This window comes from Chrysochloris asiatica, unplaced genomic scaffold (genome assembly GCF_000296735.1).
Source record: "Chrysochloris asiatica unplaced genomic scaffold, ChrAsi1.0 scaffold00185, whole genome shotgun sequence".
In the NCBI taxonomy this organism is placed as follows: Eukaryota; Metazoa; Chordata; class Mammalia; order Afrosoricida; family Chrysochloridae; genus Chrysochloris; species Chrysochloris asiatica.
The window spans coordinates 4,974,415-4,982,186 of NW_006408703.1; the positions used below are offsets into that span (position 1 = coordinate 4,974,415).

At 34.8% G+C, this 7,772-nt stretch overlaps 1 pseudogene; it reads right to left on the minus strand.

Moving 5' to 3' along the window:
* Positions 1-1,685: 1,685 nt before the first annotated feature.
* Positions 1,686-4,691, minus strand: LOC102812212 (annotated as a pseudogene).
* Positions 4,692-7,772: the final 3,081 nt, after the last annotated feature.

Sequence of the window (7,772 nt, forward strand, 5' to 3'; positions counted from 1 at the left end):
GTCCAACTTTTACATGTGTGTGAGGCGATTAAAAATACCATGGTTTGGGTCAAACACACTTTAGTTATCGGATATATTTGCTCTTGAACACTTTAAAGAGGTCTTGTGCAGCAGATTTGTTTAATGAAATACATCATTTGATTTCTTGACTTCTCTTTCCATGAATGTTAATTGTGGATACAAGCAAAAGGAAGTCTTTGACAACTTCAGTTTTTTCTCCATTTATCATGATATGATTTATTGGTACAGATATGAGATTTTTCTTTTTTTATATATTGATGCACAATCGAAACTGAAGGCTGTGGTCTTTGATCTTCATCAGTAAATATTTTAAGTCTTCTTCAGTTATAATAAGCAAGGTTGTGTCATCTTCACATTGCAGGTTGTTAAGGCGTCTTCCTTTATCCTGATTTCATGTTATTCATCATATAATCCAGTTTCTCAGATTATTTGCTCAGAATACAGATTGAATAACACAGTAAAGAATACAGCCCTGGAGTACACTTTTCCTGATTTTAAAACCAGTTAGTATCTCCCAAACTATTGCCTCTTGCCTCTTGTTCTATTTATGAGGTCCTCATGAACACAATCAAGTCTTCTGTTTTCAAGGTTTTCCATAGCTTGTTACGGTGTACACAGTCAAAAGCCTCTGCATAGTCAATGAAGCACAAATAAACTTATTTATGGTATTCTGGTATTAGTATTTCAGCCAAGAACTATCTGACATCAGCAAGGATATCTCTAGTTTCACATCCTCTTTTAAATCTGGCTTGAGTTTTGGCAGTTCCATATCAATGTACTGTTAATAACCATTTTAAAATTATCTTCAACAAAATTTTACTTGTATGCGATACTAATGATATTTCCTGATGATTTCTGCATTTTGTTGGATCATCTCTCATTAGAACAGACAAAAATATGGATCTCTTCTAATCAATTGGTCAGGTTTCTTGGCATAGTGATTCCAATGTTGCAGCAGTTTGTTGAAAGATTTCAATTTGTATTCCAACTTTAGAAATAGGAGAAGGGACTGAACGAATGCATTGGTTCTATCACAGAAAATTACCTAAGAGGTTTGAGATTGAAAGATATTGCCTAACAGGTTATATTAGACTGGAATTTTACAAAATTAAGGTAAACATGGTGATACGAGAAGCCCAAGACTTATCTTAATGATGGCATGAGCAGTCAGAATGTTTCTGAAGAGACTACATAGAAATACTTGAATTCATTAATCTGCACTACAAGTTAGTAAAAGATCCTTGCCACTGTGGAAAATAAACAGATGCTAGGATTTCTCTGAGATCTCTTTATCTCTCCTTGCTACCCAGTTTATCTCCACATTCAATCTCCTATTCTTTGTTATTGTGTTAGCCTTCTAGTTTACAGCAGATACATATAGTGAACGTAGAAATTATAAACTTACTCAAAGGGCACCAAGACACAGAAGGTTTGGGGGCCAGTGATAAACTACAAATACCCTCTTAGTTAATTCACCTTTGTTAATAAAGGTCACAGGTTTCTTCTGCTGGTGACAATTTACTATCATAGTATAGTCTGTCCCAAGATATAACTGGTTCAACTGAGTATTGGAGAAGAGATAAGACTTGCATCAACTCCCACTCCACAGTATAAGAGGCACCAAGTTCTCTCCTACAGTAATGAATAGAATCATAAAGTCACTTTCAGCGATCAACATCTCCATTCTCAAATTGCCCAGCAACTATTGGTGTAGTATCCATTTCCATCCCATCTTCAAAATCTCTTGTGGAGTCTCTGTCTGCACCCCAGCCATGATACATTGGCTGCACACAGACTTGAGAAAGCATTACTTCTAATCTCTCCAATGTGACTCGGTCTTTTGCTGTTAAATGGGATCATTCTTCTTCATAGATTTAAAATACAGGAATGGCCCCCAGCCTTGTTCATGTGTTTCCACGTCATACTCTTCTCCGTCTTAATCAACTTAATTTTCATCCTCAGAATCTGGATGCAAAGCCTGATAGTCACAAATTGTGGTGAACAATGATTCCAATGATGATTTATCACTAGGCATATATCTGAATTCCACAACTGGCTCAACATCATCACCATTGTATTCATCTTCTTTATCAGCAACTTGATTTTTTCTCTAAATTTGGCATTCACCACATAAATGTTTTCATGGATACGTATTTAGGTCCCTGGACACACCATGTGAGCAAATGGTAGGGTACTCCAGAGAGAATCTGAATCCAGAGTCATCTAACCAAGACAGGCAGCTCTTAGATATGTAAAGGATGCCAGTACTGAGGCCCTTTCCATTCAGCACAGCTTCGGTATCTGCCTGTTGCTATCAGAGAGGTTGTGTTAATGTGTTGATTAGGGTTCTTTCTCTTTTTTTGGATGTATTTATTGCTATAAATTACTCTCTCAGCCCTGCTTTTGCTGTGTCCCAAAGGTTTTGGTATGTTGTGTTTTCATTCACGTTTGTTTCTAGGAATTTTTTTAATTTGTTCTACTACCTAGTAGCTTTTAGGCAAGACATTATTCAGTTTGATATATTTGATTTTATTTCCTTGATTTTCCTAATATTAATTTCTAATTTTATAGCATTGTGATCTGAGAAATGCTTTGTAATAATTTGATATTTTTATATGTATTGAGACTTGTTTTGTGACCTAACACATAGTCTATTCTGGAGAATATTCCATGTGCACTGCAAAAGAATCTACACTGTGCTATTGTTGGCTTGAATGCTCTATACAAATCTATGAGGCCAATTTGATTGATTATGTTGTTCATTTTCTCTGCATCTTCGTTGAATTTCTTTCTGGTTGTTCTTTCCTTTTACGAAATTGTTGCATTCAAATCTCCCACTATTATTTTAGAGTTGTATATTTCTTTCTTTAATGCTATTAGGGTTTGATTTTTTTTTTATTTTGAGGCTCTTTCTTTGGGAGGAATAGATTCTTATTATGGTTATGTCCTCTTGTTCAGTTGACCCTTTCATCATTAGACAATGGTCTTATTTTTCTTTTATGCTGTTTTTTTCCTTAAAGTTTATTTTTCTTCGGAGATTAACATTGTCATTTTTATTCATTTTTATTGCAATTAGATTGATATATTTTTCCATCCTAATTCTTAATCTATTTTTGTCTTTGTGTGTAAGGTGTGTCTCTTGTACAGAGTATATTGAAGGAACCTGCATTCTTATCCAATCTTCTACTCTTTGTCTCTTGACTGGTGCGTTTAACCCAATGACATTCGGTGTTATTATCAATAGATCTGGATTAATTTTTCTCATTTTGCTGTTTGTTTGCTTTTTATGGTGCTGTTGGTCTCTTTGGTCTGCATGCTTTCTGTGTTGACTTCATTTTTTTGTTTCTTTGTCTTCATAGAATTAATGTTTCTAAAATCTTCTTTGCGTTTCCTTTTCTTGATTTGATATAAAGGTGTATTTAGTTTCTTTAAGATTACCCTGTACTTCATTCATTTCTTCCTCATTTAAAAATTGTCTGTTTTATACTGAAATCTACCAGACCACCTCGCCACCTGGAACTCTATAACTATACTTTTCCTTTCCTTTGCTTTGTAGCTGTTCTGATTACTGTCTGGCATCCCAGATACCCTATTTTCAGTCTTATAGTTTTGTTCTGCTCTGGACTCTTCCATATATGAACTGAGTTCCTGGTGGTGTTGCCGTGTATGTGAATCTCTGGTTACTATCTGCTCTTGCTTGTTCTCAGTCCAAAAAAACTCCCTTTAATATGATTTGGATCATAGGTTTGGCTTTTACAAAGGCCTTTAATTTTTTGTTTACCTGAAATGTTCTAATTTTGCCATCATATTTAATAGAGAGCTTTGCTGAGTATATGATTCTTGGTTGGCAAGATTTTGGCTTTTTTTTCTTTCTTTCAGAGATATGTATATGTCTCCCCATTCTTTCTTGTATGCATGGTTTCTGCTGAGAAATCAGAGCTTACTCTTACTGATTCTCCTTTATAAGTAATATTTTGTTTTCCCCTTGCTGTTTTCAGGATTCTTTCCTTATCTTTGATTTAGGATAGTTTGATTATGATACGTCTTAGTGATTTTCTTTTGAGGGTCTATCTTGGTAAGGCTCATTCAACTTCTTGAATGCTTATCTTCTCATCTTTCATAATGTTAGGGGAAATTTTCTACTAGCAGCTCTTCCACTAACTTTTCTGTGCTTTTCTTTGTCTCTTCTTGTTCTGGAATGCCAATGTTATTCCTCTTCATATTGTCCCACATGAATCTTAGGTTTTCTTCACATTTTTTCATTATATTTTCTGATTGTTCTTCTATTTTAGCAGTATTGAGAGATTAATCCTCAAGCTCTCCAATTCTGGCTTCCATTGATTCAATTCTACTCCTTTGCCATTTCAGTGTCCTTTTCTGATATTTATTATCGATTATCTAGACCTTCCTTTGAAGGTTTTGTATTGTCACCAATGCTATATCTATTTTGTTTGATTGTTCCTGTAATACTTTTCTGAATTCTTCATTATTTTTCTTGACCTTTCTGTAGAACGTTTGGATGTATCTCTATATCATTCTCCTGAATTGTTTTTCAGGTAGTCCCAGTGCCTTTTATTCCTCAAAAACATTTTCTAACTCTTCTTCTTGTTCATTTGTTTCATACTTACTCTGCCTTTTTTCTGCATGTGAACAGATATTTTCTGCTGCATTTTTGGCATTGTAGAGATGTTGTATTTGTATTAATTGATAAATGTATATTGGTGTGTTCTAAGGCACTCACCAATTGCCTCTTGTTGGATGTGATCAGAAGAAGAGATTCTATGTTCACTGCTCATACAGTTCAATTCAGAGTGTTTTTTGCAGATGTGGGATGTAAACAAAACAAATATGAAACAACAACAGTAACAATGATAATAAAATAACAACCCATACATCAGTCAGAGGGTGGTGACTGAAAATTAATGGTTTTCTCTCCTCTAATATATGACTTACTCTGCCACCTACTAGCTTCTTGCCTTTAGAACCTCCCAAGAAAGTTCAAACTGGCCATGGTGTATCCATAGGGTAGATCCACCCAGATCACCCACCTCCTTTACTTCCATCCCCCCATTTTTTTAATCCTCTATCCCATGCATTGTTCTCCCTTTCTTAGTGAGAGCTAGTCCTGAGCTGGCCAGCATCAACTCTGAAAATTTGGATCTGAGTCTGCCCTACTGTGGTTATTGAATATATCTCTTCTCTTGACTTACAACTCCAAAAGATTCCTACTGCTTGGAATACAGGAAATTCCCTTGAGTTCTATGCTGGTTGGAAAAAAAAGGTTGCGGGGAGAACAAATAAATTGCACCTTTATCTCCTCGAGCATCAGGTAGGTTTGTGAAATTTTTATAATTTTTTTAATATTAGAAAGAGTGGTAACTTTTGCTTCAGAATGAAAGAGTCTAGATTATTTGTATTTTTAAACCTTATGTTTTTAAAAAAATGTGTCTTCAGTATTGACAATGATTCTGGATTTTAAAAAGTAGACTATTTTAAGCAGTTATATAGTGTGTCTTACATTTTTATCCTTTCTTTTTCTTGGAGTAATTGCTTCTCAGTTTTCGTTTGCTTTAAATTCAGTTAGCGGTCATACACAGTAAATATACTTAGAACTCTTCAGGTGTTATCTGCTACAATGAAGATCTTTAGATTACATTCTTCAAAATGGATTCCATAATCTCATAATGGACAGTTTATAATGAATGTTGCATATATATGTACCAAGAAGCATGTCGTGATTTTTGAATACTCCCAGAATTTTCCATCATATAAGAAAAATATATCATTAATTATCATAATTTTTCAGTTAATTTCATTTAACAGTGCCAAGAGTTTGAATTCAAATTCCCTAGTCATTTTGACTTTTACATATATTGGTAAACAACAGTCTGTTTTTCCAACTGGCATGATGAGAAACTAGCTAGATGAATATTGATAGTCTCTGATATTATCTTAATATTCAATAGTCTTGTTGTTCAGTGCCATGGAGTCAGTTCCGATTCATCGCGGTCCTTTAGAAAAGTTTCAGAGGATCGGCTGGTGGGTGTGAACAATGGTCCAGTGCTTATGCTATAGTGTCACACCCAGACTCTTCATTGTTGTTGTTGTTAGGTGCCATTGAGTCAATACTGACTCATAGTGACCATATGTACAACAGAATGAAACACTGCCCGGTCCTGGGCCAACCTCACAATTGTTGCCATGTTTGAGCCCATTGATGCTGCTATTTTGCCAGTCCATCTCAACTGGGGGTCTTCCTCTTTTTCTCTCACCCTCCACCTTACCAAATATGATGTCCTTCTCCAGTGACTGGTCCCTCCTGACAATATGTCTGAAGTATGAGAGATGAAGTTTGGCCATCCTGGCCTCCAAGGATCACTCTGGCTGCACTTCTTCCAAACAGAGCTGTTGGTTCTTTTGGCAGTGATTATAAATTCAATATCTGGCTAGTATTTCTACTCAGAGCAAATAGCTATAATTCATTATAGAGATTTTATTATTTAATTTTCTCTCTAATGGTCTTCCTGTAAATCACAATGTATTTTTTAAAAGTTTTTATTGTGAATTGAATGATAGTTTACATAGAATAACATCAGTTTTGCACTCATCCTATCATATTTCATTTCATTGCAATGATTACAATCCCCTCCATGCATCACCATTTGACAGTATTTGCTTCTATTTTTACTGTTTTTCTGTTGTTGTTGTTTTGATGTACACAAAAACACTCAGGAATATATAATCATTTAAACAACCAAAGGCACATTCTGAAAACCAGCCTCCTGGCCACCAGCACACAGTCTTTCTCTTTCTGTGAGTCTAGAGTCCTCAGCTGCTCTAGTTCTTGATGTCATCAACTTTGACTCCATCTCTGTTGTCACTGGTTCTCTGGATAGGGTCCCACATTCTGCTCATGCTTTTTTCCCTCGATAGTCCTAGGGTCCTCTGTTCCTGGAATGTAAGATTAAATATTCTCCCCTTTATGTCACAATATTTCTGCCTTTACACTTGTAAAAATCACAATTAGTCATGATCACAATCACTCACTGTTGAATCATAAGAATCTTATCCCCATCTCCTTTCATCAGACCTGTCTAGACAAGATGGTTACCATTCACTGGGGATTCTACCTTTTACCATACACTCTGAAACTAAACTCCTTTTTGAAAACATGTGAGCCAGCCACTTCATGCCTTTATAGCCGCCCCCCCCCCATATTTTAGGTAGCCCATGTCTAAGTTGCCCATCCTTATCAATCCTTTGTCACAAAGTACTTTTTATTAACTAAGTCTTTATAAAGTTATTTATCCTTTCAGTAGCAAATTATTCCTTATCATATGGAGCCACACCCTTAGTAAAACATGATAAGAGAAAATTAATATAAAGAATTACAGGGATAAATATATATATTACAGGAATAAATATATAAATTACAGAATAAATAAATATACATATATACAGGAATAAAAATATGTATGCATATATTTTGAGAATAAAAACAAAACAAAAAAGCTTGCTTATCTGAATACATAGTTTCAATTTAAATATACTATAAATAGTTCCAGAGCTAGGAATTACTTATTATCTAAAATAATTCTTAGAACACTGATTTCTTATTCTATGCAATAATGGGGGAAGGCACCATCATATGTAGAAGACTTTATCTATATTAAAAACAGAAAAAACATCTTACTACTATTGTTACTCCAAAAACTTCAGCAAATGAAATACTCTTGCAGAGAAGACGCTGA